Below are 16,524 nucleotides of genomic sequence, written 5' to 3'. Positions count from 1 at the left end.
TGAGGTCAGTGGGATGTTGACAATATCGTTTATTTGAAGTAAAAATATTGTTGGTCGTAATATAGATCCTTGCGGAACTCCATAATTTATTAACTCAGTATCCGACTGCAGATTATTAATCACAACGAACTGTGTACGATTAGTCAGGTAGCTATGCAGTAACCTAAGTTGAACTCCTCTTATTTCATAGTACGGTAACTTTGCAAACAGTATTGGATGTGTATTGGAATCAAAAGCTTTGTTGAAATCTAAAAAGATACCTATTGTGTCCAGTTGATTTTCTATATTAGTTGCAATTTTCTCTCTAATGCTTAATAATGTTGATTCAGTAGATTTAGCTTGCCGAAACCTATACTGATATTCGGTTATTGGGTTGTGCTTACAAAGATGTTGAATAATTCTAATATTTGTAACTTTCTCTGCTCTTTTAGAAAACAGGGCAAGTACTGATATTGGTCTGTAGTTAGAAATAGAGTCGAGAGCACCACCTTTATGTAAAACCGAAACCCTTGCAGTTTTCATTTTATCCGGAAATATTCCTGTCAACAAAATGGTATTCATTAGGTGGCAAACTACGTCGCATAGCAAATCTGAGACCGCTTTAATTGGAGCCACTTTAATGCCATCAAAACCACATGAAACAAAACTTTAAAGGCTGTTAATTATACCAACAATTTCAACTTGAGTAACCGGGTAAAGAAATAAGGTCTGTGGCAGATTGTGCTCTACATAGGTTTCAACATCCTCACAAGTGGTCCCCTCCGACGCTGCTAAAGTCAAAAAGTGGCGGTTGAACTCGTTAGCAAGAACCTTATCAGTTAATATCTGCCCATCTGTTTTAATTTCCTTAGGAGCGGCAGTGCACAGTTCTGGACGGCCGGTGAGTTGTCTGAGCATGCTGTCGCTTGAATCCCCCGCCGAGTAGTGAAGAGCCGGAAGACAAGAAAGAACCATTGAGCGGTAAGATCTGATGTTAATGCTAGGTGAATCGTCCGGGTGACTGCGCACAAAAAAATGACTGTCCGAGTGGGTGGCCGAGCGACTGCGGAGTCTCCCGAACGTCAAGCACACGATATACGCCGACGACATAACGCTCTGGGTGACCGGCGGCAGCGACGGCGAGATTAAGGCGGCACTGCAGTGGGCGATCGACGAGATCGAACACCAGCTGCGGGGCACGGGGCTGGTGTGTTCGCCGGCGAAGTCGGAGCTCCTGATCGTACCGCCGTGCGGGTAGAGCCGGAGGGACACGACCGAGCCGGATATCAACCTGAGAACGAGGGACGGGACGGCCATCCCGCACGTGAAGACGCTACGGGTGCTGGGGCTGCACATCAATGCGCTGAGGCACAACGGTCTGACAATTGCGAAGCTCGACGCGAAGGTGTCTACGGCCATTCGGCTCATCAGGTAGGTATTGACGCGGCACGCGGGAATGAAAGAAGCCAGTCTCTTGAAGCTGGTGCAGTCATTTGCGGTCCGCGATGTGGCCTACGTCGCGGCTTTTCACGACTGGAAGGCGGCGGAGCGCCAGAAGGGGGACGCGATTATACGCAAAGCATACAAGGCGGCACTGGGGCTTTACACGCACACGAGCACAGAGCGACTCCTGGAGCTGGGGGTGAATAACACGCTGGATGAGATAGCCGAGGCGCAGCGAACTACGCAGCTGGCTAGGTTAGCGCGAACTAGGACGGGGCGTTCGATACTGGAGAGAGTGTGATACCGCGGGGGGCTGCAAGGGAGTGTGGGCCGGTCGCCGTTGCCGTGCGGGCTGCTCCGCTCGTTGCAGGTGCCGCCGATCCCGAGACACATGCATCCCGAGGTGGACCGAGAGCGTCGACTGGCGAGGGCGAAAGCTCTCACGGCCACGCACGCATCCGACCATGGAGCCTTCTATGTCGACGTGGCGAGGTACTCGGACCGCCCGGGCACGTACGTGGCGGCCGTGGTCGCGGCGACCTCCGGGGAGCTGTGCACGGCGGCCAGCGTGCGGGCGCGGAGCCCGGAGCATGCGGAGGAGCTTGCCATTGGGCTGGCGCTGACGAACCCGAGGTGTACGACGGTGATAAGCGACTCGCGGAGTGCGATCGCGAACTTTGCAACGGACAACGTGTCCCCGTGCGCGGTGAGAGTGTGCGGGGCCCTAGGACACAGGGCGGTGCCGGTGACGGTGAAATGGTTCCCGGCACACATGGGCCCGGTGAGCACGGGCAAGAACCGCAACGAGGAGGCGGACCGAGCGGCGCGCGCGCTCACCAGCCGTGGCGCGAGCCCGAGCCCCCGACCTGCGGAGGACGACGACGAAGTGGTGCCGATCGCCTCGTACAAGGACGTGTTGGACTGGTACCGGGAGGGCAGGCGGACGTACCCGCCGCCCCACCGTAAGCTCACGAGGCAGGAGGTGGTGACGCTGCGGCAGCTACAGACGCGCGCGGTGTGGACACCGGTGGTGGCGAAACATGTGTGCCCGGAGGTGTACGCGATTGACGTGTGTGAGGTGTGTGGCGAGGACCGAGCCACCATGGCGCACATGCTGTGGAACTACAAGCTGGAGGACGGTGTTACAGACGCGTTGCCGCCGCGCCTAGCGAATGCGGTGGCGAGTGTGGACTACGAAGCACAGCGCGAGGCCATCCAGCAAGCGCTGGAGGCCCTCGAGCGCCAGCGGCCGACAGCACCATCTCCTCAGAGGCTGGGTGCGAGTAGATAGCGAGCGCCGGGTAGCCGTCCAGCGTGACATTTAGGCCGCGTCTTTTTGTCGGACAATAAGGATGTTGTTTCTCTCTCTCTGTGTGTCCCACGAAACGCCAAAACGGCGATTTTAACTTTAAAAGTCATTATACAAGTCGATTCTAACTGCTTAGAGACGTCTCAGCCAAGAAGTTATTTATGGAAGCTGTCCTGGAGAAGTCTTGAAGCTATGCTAACGCGATGCTCATAGCCGCCTACAGAACTTCTTGCAGGTTGTCTCAGTACCTTCTTGTTGACGTCTATATAACTTCTTTTCATGCCGCTTTAGTAACTTTTCAAGAGGTGTCAGGAATTCTTTATCTACGTTTACTCAGTGTTCCTTCGTGGCACCCGCTACATGCTTTCTCTGTACACACAGACTAGCCTGAATACAGATACGAGCTGTCCCCACAATTGACACACCAAGCAGCTGCGTTTGGAACACTGACTCGACTGCCCGCTGTTCTCCGAATAAATATGTTTGCTTAAACTGGCACGCAGTTTAAAAGGTACTTAATCGGAGAAGGGCTGGTCATTGTTGAGTGTTCTGGAAACAACCACTGGGCATGTATTTGTTCAAAGCTGGGAACAACATCCACAACTGGCCTGTGTGAACAGAGAAAGCATCAAGCGGGCAGCACATTTAAGGTGATGTTAGCACAGCATAAATAGGGGTATTCGCACAAACTCACAAGAATAGATTTGCTTGATGCCAGCAAGGTCTGATTTTACATGTTTTGTGTCCTGTCTACAACAAAATGATAAAATCAACCCATGATCTTTCGAAAACCCTTCTTTGCGGTGCAACATTAGGTATATGCGTTAAAGCATTCAGAATTACAAGAGAAAGATCTCAAAAAAATTCAGACCCCTTCCACCCTGTGAAGAGGGAAGGCCAGCGAAGCTGGCGCTCTGGTGGGATTTGCTATGTTGGGATTTCGCTATAGTAGGATTACCCATGTTTATTTTGGCTATTATAAGTTGATTATTGTACGAATAAAGAGACACCTGCTCAAAGGTCCCGTTGTCATAATTTATTTCGTGACCATCGCAATAATTGCCTTATGATCACTGTGGTAGACGGCCAGTGGTTGCACTTTCACTGCGTTCATAGCCGTGGCCCACTGCAGGCATCGTCGGGGTCCGTCACTCGCACTGCTTCTTCGATCTCACTGTTATCTTGCTCATGCTCTTGTTCTTCTTGGGTTGGATCTTCTGGTACTGTACGGATTAGGGCTTCGTCGACGCACACGCCGTGATGCTTTTAGAGCTAGGTGTTGACCAGAAAGTGAAGCCAAGCCTTTACGTTGGCCTTCTTCACTATGCCACGTCAGTACGTAGGTTTGAAGCAGAGCCGACGCTTAAGATACACTTCAATGGCCATATCGACGCTTATGTTACGTGGTAGGCTCTGTAGCGTCTCCTGGACGCCGATTGGCATGTTTATCGCTTGTCCCTTGACGTGCCCGTTGTTCTTATCGAAGAACGTCAATCAGCGAATCGAAATAACTGGTAGCCTACACACCACAAGTCGCTCCTCCACCACGCTGAGTTTATGTAGGTGCCTCGCCATGGGCCGCTATGCGTAGCCGTTGATGGTGGCATACCGGGGCACCGTAGCTTTAAAGAGGGAATCGCGACAAGTTCCGCACACCGGCTCTTGCTCTACGTCTTCGGAGGAAATGCACTGCCGCAACACACCCGCGGCGACTTCACGCTGTTCCGCATCACGCACGCCGATGATCATTGACACGCCTCCGGAGAACCACAAACCATCACAAACAGCACATGCGGCGCCGAAAGTATTCTCGATAGATTCTCTCCGGAACCTCGAGGTCGCACCGGGGATGCGTTCCAATGGTTTGGGGGCGCGGTGATATGCGTCACGCTTGTGTTTGGCTTCTCGTGCCCGATTATACTCGGTGGCGTTGGCTCGACGGCTCCGTTTGTTTTGACAATGTCGCTCGCGTCGGGGCTCGACGTGGGCCATGTCTTCGTCGGGGGGAGCTTGTTCGGTACTTGATGTTCTTTTTGGACTGGGAGCAGCGGCAACGACGCTTTCACGTTGGCGGCGTGCCCATTCTCGCTTCTGGGCGCGTCGACGCTCCTGATACTCCCGCTGCTTCTGCTCGGAACGTACTACACGGGTACGACCCATGTGAAGTCGGGAGTCCAACTGACAAGGACAGTGGCACGATCTTCACGTCACCCACACAAAAACACGCGGGAATCATGGGTAGACACAATTGCGTTTTATTATAGCGCGGGTATGGTAATCACGGCGCATGCTCTAGTGCGCCATAAAAGATGACTCATAAAGATTATGTATTAGAGAGATTTATAATAACGACGCAGCCGTACGCAAATAGTTAGCGAACGCTATTTTTTGCGTCGTTTCCACTGCGCATGCGCCGTACGTTAAGCCACTTCGGCGTTTGGCGGACGGAAGAATAGCGGACGCTATTTCAGTGAAATAGCGTGCGTACGTGAGGCGCTTGCGTTTCCAACATGGCGGCAAGTAGCGCGACAACCATCCATAGTTCCGCCCTTCTGTTGACAGTACTTTGCTTCCGATGGACTCCTGTGTTTTTATATACGTCGAGTGGTTATCACGTCACCCTCGCGCAGCTGTGTATTGTCGTAATATCGCTGACTGTACGAACGAAGCTTGCAGCCAAGCCAGCGACCGAAGCTGTGTGTGCGTGTGTATTATGGACGCGTTCGCTTAGCGATGAAATGTGGCGTTGTGCTTCTGCTACTGGGTAGTGGTTCTCATATATCTTGCTCCGTGCTCTGGATTATCTTTTTCGAGCGACGTACGACTCAACCTCGCATGGGGGATGTGCAGTGAGCGTGGCAAGAAGCCAACTCGGCATTCGCGCCAGAGTTAAGTGACTTGTTGTTCGTCCCCGCAAACCGCGCACGAGGTGATTGTTGAATTTACGACGAGCAGGAGAAGCAACCGATTCCCTGTCAATCGCGGTTCAGACTTGCAACGCATGTCGTGACGTTGTGTTCGTTCGAAACGCACCTCTGGATTGTTTTGAAGTTCTATAAAATGTATGCGTGAAACCCGGGCATTCGGTTCAGGGCGTTCTCTGCGATTGCACGAAAGAAGTGCCACTGGTCTTCAGCGCTTTCTTTATGGAACGTACTCACGTAAGAGAATATTCATGTCGTGTTATGGCCGTGTTGCATTCAATACTAACGGGAAAGCATTTTTTTACCCTTGTTGGGATAGTCGTAAAATGTACAAGCACTCCGGCACTCCCTTGGCAGATCAGCCGGCGATTCATTTCCAAAACAGTCGACAGATGACGCCGTAAGCATTAGCGTGTCCCTACGCAGAACAGATGAAACGCTCTGCTAAAACTCCTCTCGCCATGTTTACGTAGCGTGACGCAAAAAATTTGTGTTTACCGTACGCAAAGGCAGCAAACGGTGTACTAAAACTCCCCATTGACAGCAGACGCGAACGACCCTGCACGCGCCCTTATTCTTTTTCCCTATCCCCCTCTCTGCACCCCCTCCCTTGGAACCCAGTATTACTCAGCGAATTTTTCGATTCCGGGGGTTTCGGTGGGCCCCACTAGGTGGCGGTATGCTCTTTAGCGATTCTTGTCTACATCGCTCTGTGACCGGAGATGATCTGCTGGATCCTAGCCATTTACAACTTCGCTGTAAAAAAGTGTGCGTCAACCCGCTATATACTTATGAGCAGGGATGGTAGCTTCATGCGGTAGGCATCAGCAGTATGGCTTGTTTTCATGAATCTGGGTGTCCTTGCTTCTTGCCTCCGGCCGTGTTGCCCCATGCCAGCAAGATGCCTCGGTAGAACACCATGCACCATGTCACTTACAACGTGTACCAGTAGTGAATAGGGAAAGTTATCACACAGACAGCTACTTATTAAGGACACAGGTAGATAAGGTACATGCACCAGCTTTAATATATGCTTACAGGGGAATTTCACTACAACTAAATTGAGAGGACGTGCAAAAAATTCGGCGAAATCTACCCCAACACACCAGAGAAGGGCAAGAAAAGTTGCCCCGTATATTTCCGCATCATTGGCTGCATAATACAATGCTTAGAAAAAGGAGTGGCGCGCAAACACATCGTGTTTATTTGGATAACAATCATACAAATGGTACCCCTTGTTTCCTGCACATAAGAGCGCATTACGGAGGGGGGGTGAGAATAAGGGGTGAACAAGTGCAGGCGCACGTATTGCTGTACAAGGCGTATTCACCGAGATGATTACTTGCAGACAGCTGCTAGGTCATCGAAAGCCCCCTCTCGCTTGTGGCAGGAGCGGTGCCGTCATCTTATCCTCTGACCGGGCAGAGCAGCAACTGGCCTTGGCAGGCAAGCTGCGCCTGCTTGCATTTAATGTAACCGTGCGCTCGCGATTTATATAGGATGGCACGTATTTAAGACTAAATACAAAAACATTATTTTTGCTTTTGACTTTGAGGAATTGAGAAATATTTCTTCGAAATGGAAATTTCGTTGAAGCGGAGTTCGTTTTAGCGGGGTTCGACTGTATTATCAATGGGTATATATGTGAGAAAGCAAGTAAAAGGATTAAGGCTGCAGTTTTTTTTTCTTTGCAAAATGAATGAATTTCCAGGAAGATAGAAAGGAATTTCCACCAGCAGATGTAAATTTTCACATCTAGGGGTGAACACCAGGATGTCCACTCGTGTGGGAACTGGGGGAAGGGCATGACAGGCAGATACAGAGGAGAGACAAAGGCCAGAGGGGGTATTGATTTTACGCGCCGACGCTACACAGGCGATGAGGTGCGCCATAGTGGAGCGGCCCAGATTAATACTGCCGCGAACCATATATTGGGTTTGTTTATTTGTGTTTTGCTTTTACTGCCCGGCTGCGCCGGTCTGTGTTATCTCTGCGCCAAGGGAAGCGCGTGTTCCATTCTTTCTTTCTGTGCCGCATGTGTTATCTGTTCTGATAGGGAGAGCATTCCGATCTAACGTGAACATACCGGAATAATCTTCTTGAACCATACATTGGGTTTGTTTATTTGTCTTTTGCTTTTACCGCCCGGCTGCGCCGGTCTGTGTTATCTCTGCGCCAAGGGAAGCGCGTGTTCCATTCTTTCTTTCTGTGCCGCATGTGTTATCTGTTCTGATAGGGAGAGCATTCCGATCTAACGTGAACATACCGGAATAATCTTCTTGAACCATACATTGGGTTTGTTTATTTGTGTTTTGCTTTTACCGCCCGGCTGCGCCGGTCTGTGTTATCTCTGCGCCAAGGGAGGCGCGTGTTCCATTCTTTCTTTCTGTGCCGCATGTGTTATCTGTTCTGATAGGGAGAGCATTGCGATCTAACGTGAACATACCGGAATAATCTTCTTGCATCTACAATGTTCTCGATGCGAATCGACGGTTCCAGAACCACGCGCGCCGAAAGATAAAAGCCTGCAGAGCAGACGCCGGGGCATTCGATTCGACGACACTCGCCGACGCAAGTCACTTCGTTGACCGCTGCTTCGCCGCATCTGTATTCTTTTGAGTTGTTAGGGGAGCACAAGTTCGCTCCAATAAACGTGTTTCTCATTCGAGACAACTGCATCGTCCTTGTCTTCGCGACATCTGGTGGAGGTGCGGGGTACTAAGCCTTTATGCCCTCTACGACATCTCGAAGCCGCCAAGCCAGTCCAACCAGAGAAAGCCCCCGACTGCAAGGATTGCTACCCGAGTTCGGTCTTCTGCCAGAAGGGCCCAAGAGAAGGAACGCTGCAACCAACACCATGGTGCAAGAAACAACGTCGCCGATCATCCTGCAGCAGCCCCGAGAACTGCCATCGTTCCGGGGAGCCCCCGCTGAAGACCGCGAAGAATGGTTGGAGAAGTTGGAGCGCGTCCGCATCTTCAACAGGTGGGACGACGAAGAAACTTTCCGGCATGTCTTCTTTTACTTAGAAGATGCTGCTCGAACTTGGTTCGAGAACCATGAGAGCTCTTTGACCGACTGGACTCAATTCAAGAGGGAGTTCCTTAAGACCTTCACTACCGTGGTGAGAAAAGAGCGAGCTGCGCTTTTGCTTGAAACTCGAACGCAGCACCCCAACGAAGGAGTCGTGATTTTCGTTGAGGAGATGAAGCTACTTTTTCGTCGTGCGGACCCTGAAATGACCGAGGAAAAGAAGCTCAGGTTTCTAATGCAAGAAGATTATTCCGGTATGTTCACGTAAGATCGGAATGCTCTCCCTATCAGAACAGATAACACATGCGGCACAGAAAGAAAGAATGGAACACGCGCTTCCCTTGGCACAGAGATAACACAGACCGGCGCAGCCGGGCGGTAAAAGCAAAACACAAATAAACAAACCCAATGTATGGTTCGCGGCACTGGGAACTTCTACGCCGTCGGAAGCACCCCGCGAACCACAAGCCATGACCTACTCCTCGGCTGTTCGTCAACCCCGCCCTGCTCCAACCCGTCGTCAAGAGGCCGAGCCATACCGCCGTCCAACGCCGCCCGCCCGACGCCCTGTCGACCAATACCAGACGCCAAGGAAGACCGACGTGTGGCGAACGCCCGATAATCGCCCGCTGTGCTACCACTGCGGAGAGGCCGACCACATCTACCGTCGCTGTCCCTACAAGAGGCTCGGTTTGCGAGGGTTCTCCGTCGACGCCCCACGCCCCCGATACGGCCAGCGCCCTGCTGAGATCGAAGAATACCTCTCCAACACCAACGGAGGACCAGCCCACTTCAACCGTTCACCGTCGCCCTACCCGTCTCAGTCACCGAACCGCCGCAGCACTGCTGACTTCTCACGTGGAAGGTCCCCCAGCCCACGCGGGGGAAACTAAAAGCAGCAACTTCGGGAGGTAAAGTTGCACAACGGCGGAAAAATGAAAACCCTCCAACGACGCAGTGACTCGCTGAAGACCATCATTCGCGACATGCCCTCATCCCGACGACCCGACCTAGCCCTAACGAGACTCCTGAACACGACGACAGCTACACGGCGCGACGCGTACCCCACCTGTCCAAGACGTCCGTTGAGAAGACGACGACAACGACGATGCACACTGCCCGACCGTCAACACGTACAAGCAGAGATACGACGCCCCGACGAACCCGGAACTCGAGGAAGACTGCATCTGACGTCAAGGTGTCCATCGACGGCTTTGACGTAGTCGCCCTCGTAGACACGGGAGCTGACTATTCGGTAATGAGCGGACCATTTGCGTCTAAACTGAAGAAAGTTATGACCGGATGGGACGGTCCGCACATACGCACAGCAGGAGGCCACCTCGTGACGCCAAGTGGAACGTGCACATCGCGCGTCACCATAGACGGCACAACGTACCCTGCGGCGTTCGTCATTCTGCCTAACTGCTCCCGCGACGTAATTCTTGGAATGGACTTTTTGATGGACAACGGTGCAATAATCGATCTGCAGACCAAGTCAATAACTTTTTCCCCCAATCACTCCATGACGCCGGAACCGAACCCCGAACGACGGGCTGCTGTAAGGATTGCCGATGATCATGTCACCCTGCCACCCCGCGCAAGCTTGATGGTCGCAGTCTACTGTGAAGATGCTGCTCCTGACGCCGACGCTATCGTAGACACTGATCAAAGGGTGCTTCTCGACCGTGGTGTGTCGGTCGCAAGAGGCATTGCGGGCTTCAAGGAACACCAATCCCACATTCTGGTTACTAATTTCATCGAGGAGTACCAGCATTTAAACAAGGGCGCGGCAATTGCATTCCTCGAAGAAGCGCAAGAAGTAAGTGACGTGATCGCGGTCGCCGACTTTGAACGCACACAAGTAGAAACCTTCAAGCTCCCGCAGCCCTTCGACGTGAATCCGGCGCTACCGCAAGAACAACGGAACAAATTATTGGCTTTGCTGCGTCGCTATAGCGAATGTTTTTCGTCGAGCGCAAAACTACGTCAGACCCCTCTAGTGAAGCACCGAATAATAACCGAAGATGGAGCCCGACCTACCCGACAGTCACCGTACCGCGTCTCTTCACACGAACGGGAAGCCATCCGGACTCAAGTCGACGACATGCTCAGCGACGACATTATACAGCCATCGAAAAGCCCCTGGGCTGCGCCCGTCGTACTCGTAAAGAAAAAAGACGGCACATTAAGGTTTTGTGTTGACTACCGGCGACTGAACAAAATCACGAAAAAGGACGTGTACCCCCTCCCCCGAATCGACGACGCCCTCGACAACCTCTGCCACGCGAAGTACTTCTCATCGATGGACCTGAAGACCGGCTACTGGCAAATTGAAGTGGACGAGAGAGACCGAGAGAAGACTGCATTTATAACCCCAGACGGCCTATACGAGTTCAAGGTGATGCCGTTTGGGCTGTGCACAGCACCAGCGACGTTTCAAAGAGTCATGGACACTGTGCTAGCTGGCCTTAAGTGGCACACCTGCCTCGTATACCTCGACGACGTAGTGGAATTCGCCCGGACTTTCGACGAACACCTTGCAAGGTTGGAGTCTGTACTCGAGGCCATTCGTACGTCGGGGTTGACGCTGAAGCCTGAAAAGTGCCGTTTCGCATACGGGGAACTCAAGTTCTTGGGCCACGTCGTCAACGCCGCGGGAGTCCTACCTGACCCGGCAAAAACTTCAGCCATTGCGAACTTCCCAAGGCCGAAAGACAAGAAGGGCGTGCGAAGATTTCTCGGGCTGTGCGCATACTACCGGCGCTTCGTCGCAAACTTCGCACGCATTGCAGAGCCACTCACGCGCTTGACGAAAGATAGCACCCCTTTCAGCTGGGAAAACGACCAAGAAAAAGCATTCTGCGAGCTGCAAAAACGCCTGCAAAGCCCGCCCGTGCTCGCTCATTTCGACGAAAATGCCGCAACGGAAATGCACACGGACGCCAGTGATATAGGCTTGGGTGCCGTCCTTGTCCAAAAGCAAAGCGGCTGCGAAAGGGTGATCGCCTATGCCAGCCGTGGTCTGTCGAAGGAGGAGAAAATCTATTCTGCCTCTGAGAAAGAATGCCTGGCTATTATATGGGCGATTTCAAAATTTCGCCCATACGTGTATGGAAGGCCATTCAAGGTTGTAACAGACCACCATGCGCTGTGTTGGCTCGCCAATTTGATGGACCCCTCCGGCCGTCTTGGGCGGTGGAGCTTGCGCCTGCAGGAGTTCGACGTTACAGTCGTTTATAAATCCGGCAGGAAACACTCCTACGCCGACTGCCTGTCCCGCGCCCCCGTCGACCCACCACCACAAGACGCTGATGAAGACAGCGCGTTCTTCGGGATCGTGACGGAGAGAGACCTAGCCGCCCAGCAGCGTGCCGACCCCGACTTACGCGTCATAATCGAGTACCTCGAGGGATGCAACGTTGCCGTTCCTAGGACCTTCAAACGCAGCTTACCAGCATTCAGCCTCAGAAACTCCGTCCTCGTGAAGAAGAATTTCAGCCCCGGAACAAGAGCGAATTACCTTCTCGTCATCCCCGCGGACCTTCGTGACGAAATTTTGGAAGCGTGCCACGACGACCCGTCTTCTGGACATCTTGGCACAGCCCGCACTATTGGAAAAATCAAGGCGAGGTACTACTGGCCCGGCCTTACCTCTGACGTCACCCACTACGTCCGGAGCTGCCGTGACTGCCAGCGACGAAAAACGCCGCCGACAAGACCCGCCGGACTTCTGCAACCGATCGCCGTCCCTTCGAGACCATTTCAACAGATTGGAATGGACCTTTTAGGCCCGTTCCCTACGTCACGATCACAGAACAAGTGGATTGTCGTAGCGACAGACTACATGACGCGCTACGCAGAGACCGCCGCTCTTCCGAGGGGGACTGCACAAGAAGTGGCAAAGTTCTTTATAAGCCAAGTTGTGCTGCGACATGGAGCCCCGGAAGTCCTAATCACCGACCGCGGAACGGCATTTACTGCGGAGCTGATGCAAGGAGTATTACGCTACAGCAACACGGATCACCGAAGAAGGACGGCGTACCACCCCCAAACGAACGGACTAACAGAACGTCTGAACAAGACAATCGCAGATATGCTGTCAATGTACGTCGACGTTGAACATATGACTTGGGACGAAGTGCTCCCGTACAACACGGCTATCCAGGAGACGACGCAGGTGACGCCGTTCGAGCTTGTCTACCGTAGAAGGCCGACTACGATGCTCGACGCCATGCTTCCGCATGTAGAAGACGACGACCTCAACGCCGACGTCCACGGATATCTTCAACGTGCGGAGGAGGCCCGCCAGCTCGCTCGAGTTCGTATAACGGACCAGCAGCTGGTGGATGCGGGCCGCTACAACCTCCGACACCGAGACGCCGAGTACCAACCAGGGGATCGTGTGTGGGTTTGGACTCCCATCCGACAACGCGGACTCAGTGAGAAGCTCCTGCGACGGTATTTCGGACCCTACGAGATTCTACGACGTGTCGGCCAACTTACCTACTTGGTGATCCCCGATGGTGATTCCGGAACATCACGACGACGCACGCGGCCCGAAGTCGTCCACGTGGTTCGCTTAAAACCTTTCTACGGTCGATAACGAATTTTATTTTTATTTTTGGACTGTCGCTTATGTTAGCATCGGGTCGATGCACCCTTAGAGGGGGGGTAATGCCGCGAACCATACATTGGGTTTGTTTATTTGTGTTTTGCTTTTACCGCCCGGCTGCGCCGGTCTGTGTTATCTCTGCGCCAAGGGAAGCGCGTGTTCCATTCTTTCTTTCTGTGCCGCATGTGTTATCTGTTCTGATAGGGAGAGCATTCCGATCTAACGTGAACATACCGGAATAATCTTCTTGCATCTACAATGTTCTCGATGCGAATCGACGGTTCCAGAACCACGCGCGCCGAAAGATAAAAGCCTGCAGAGCAGACGCCGGGGCATTCGATTCGACGACACTCGCCGACGCAAGTCACTTTGTTGACCGCTGCTTCGCCGCCTCTGTATTCTTTTGAGTTGTTAGGGGAGCACAAGTTCGCTCCAATAAGCGTGTTTAATATTTTGACCACCTGCACGGGATCTCGAGCACAAGGGCGTTTTTCCTTTGGACTTCAATCACAAAAGCGGCCGCGAAAACCGAGAAGCGAACCTGTGACATTGGGCTCAGCTGCACAACGCCTTAGCCACTGAGGTACAGCGGCTGGTAGTGGGGTTATAAAAAGACACGAAAGTGAATTTGTAAAGCCACTGTCCTTTTTTTTGGATGCGTAGAATGAATCAAACGCACTTTTCATCGTTTATCCTGTCAATAAGGTGGTATTTATTTTATAAGGCCTGAAAGGGGAAAAACTACCATGCGCGGCCTGTGGCAGCCACAGGACCTAAAGCAGTTACGTCGAGGTACTACGTGATTGGACAATGTCCTGGATTAGAACTCAAACCAGTTTGTTTTGATTCTGTAAAATACCGTACTTACTCGAATAATTTGCACAACCTTAGGTTTTGCCAGGTTTACAGAAACAAAATTTACAGAAACAGAACCGTAACATGTCGGACCCGCCCATTCGGTGCGCGAAGACTCTGCTGCTAGAAATAAAACATGTAGGATTTTTGAACAACGAATAGTGCCGGTTTCAAGTAAAATTTCACTAACCCAAATTTCGTGCCAATAGTTGTTGTTTGTTAAAAATCACAGAGTTCTTTTTTATGATAATAATGGGTTCTAAGAAACGGGAACGTACCTATATAGTCGGACTAAAAGATGCAGAGCCCAGAGTCCATCAACCCAAGCATAATTACCCAAGTGCAATTGTGGGCTTAGGACAAAAGCGACAAAAAACAAGAGCAGAGATACGTACAGTACCACTCCGCACTTTTAGCAGTTGAGTATATAGCGAAATCATTACTATCCATTCATCCATTCCAACACAGCTAGCGGCTCCACAGGAAAAAGGGGTGGTGAGAGCCCTCTACAGGTTCAACTGCCCTTGAAGCGATCAGAAAAGATTGTGCTGCAAAATATTCGCTGCCCGCTAGAAGAGAGGGAGGAAACATTTTTGTGAGCATCCATGGTGTTCTTGTTGGAGTGGTTCCACTGTCTAAGGAATACAGATGATGATGATGATTGGGGTTTTATGGCGCAAGGACGATTAAAGGCAAAGAGTGCAAAAATATTTTTTTCTAAACCCAATTATTTGCAATGCAGAAAAACGCAATTATTTGGGGGGCGGTTTGTTGTAAATGGTGATTTAGTATGTTTAGGGTGCTTTATGTTCGGACCCAGGCCACGCAGCCTATGGCCATGTTTAATTAACGTTCTGTATCGCGTGAAGACACATGTCACGTGGGGCGCAGGGTAGCGAAGCGCTTAGAGAAATGCTACGAGGACGAAAAGGTCCCAAAGAAGAGAAGTTTCAAAACTAAATATTTCGTTGAAAAAGAATAAATATAGGTGTTCTCAGGTCACTTCACGTGGCGCGCAAGTGAACCGCATGCAAGTTAACATAAAGCACTGACTTGCTGAAAAAAGGAGGAGGTGGGGGTGGGGGATCAAGGATGCTACGAACTGGAGAATTTCGGTTATCAGGGGGTTGTATTTTCAGCAGCATGTGCTGCTTAGCTAGGAGTACTCCTTTTGGGTAACCACGATCGATGGCTGGCTCACGCATGCGTCGCCTACCCTTTTAATTTGGAAGGCTTCCATAATTACCCTGTTTTATTGCCTCCTGTCTCTTGATAACATAACCGCATCCCCAAGCACTGGTTGGCACCTGTTTCCAAGGCCTTCCCAGCATTCACGGCAGTGTTTTGACAACTTTGTCGGCGAGTCATTACCCAAGGGCTGCTCGTGTTCCCGAGATTGATATTCACAGAGGGTCCAATTTGTCCTTGATACTTCTTCACAGACGTGACAGGCGACATATCAACTGCTACTCTACATAGTACGTGGTGCAAGGCGTGTTTTACTATGCGTGTCTTGGGGGTATAAACCCCATAGCCGTTTACCCTGGACCAGATCTGGCCGCGCACATTATACAGCTTTTTCTGGGCCGTGCAAACCATCCCCTACCCGCTCCAGCGTTTATTAGTCCATGGGGCAGTTTGTGCATGTACGGAGTCACCGCTTTTTTTCTTGTTTCCGTCACCAGACTTTGCACGTGACCGTGGTTTCCCCGTCTTTACCAAAGGGACGAGTTTTGTGTACGCCACTCCTAATTAGATGTTCTTGATATCCGGATGCCGTTAAGCTGTCGACCTGGTGGTTAAAGCTCTAGTGGACGCTGTGCGTGCAAGACTGGGATAACGAAGGTGGGATCACAGAGACTTCTATGGTGTTCTTAATACCCTTACAGCGTGACGAGGAGAATCCTAGTAGCGTCTTCGCTGTCTTGCGATGATACTGCCAACTAAGGTGTTCATCTTTGTACGCGAGATTGAGGTCGAGGAACTGCAATTCCCTGTTAGTCATTAGTTCAACGGGGAGCCTAAGTTTTCAGCTGCGTTCTCGGAACCCCGTCAACACGTCCTTCACTCTGTTGTCATAGCCACTACTGTCTAGGAACAGCAGGTAATAGTCTACGTACGTATAGACCATTTCAGACGTCCCTTCTAGTCGGTCTCATGGCTTTCTGTTTACCCAACTCAGAAATACATCGCTCAAAACAGGCACAACACAGGACCCTACACAGATGCCGCTCTTTTGCACATGAAGCTCGTTGCCCACCCCCACGAAAGCCCACTTGAAATATAAGGACAGCAACTCCAGAAAAGATTTAGCCGACACGGTACTCTAACGTCAGAACTTTTGCTCATTATTGTATTCTCTGATATAT

The sequence above is a fragment of the Haemaphysalis longicornis genome, unplaced genomic scaffold, assembly GCF_048455015.1.
Source record: "Haemaphysalis longicornis isolate Haplotype H1 unplaced genomic scaffold, Haemaphysalis longicornis Haplotype H1 scaffold_10, whole genome shotgun sequence".
Classification (NCBI taxonomy): domain Eukaryota; kingdom Metazoa; phylum Arthropoda; class Arachnida; order Ixodida; family Ixodidae; genus Haemaphysalis; species Haemaphysalis longicornis.
This window is presented reverse-complemented; position numbering follows the sequence as displayed.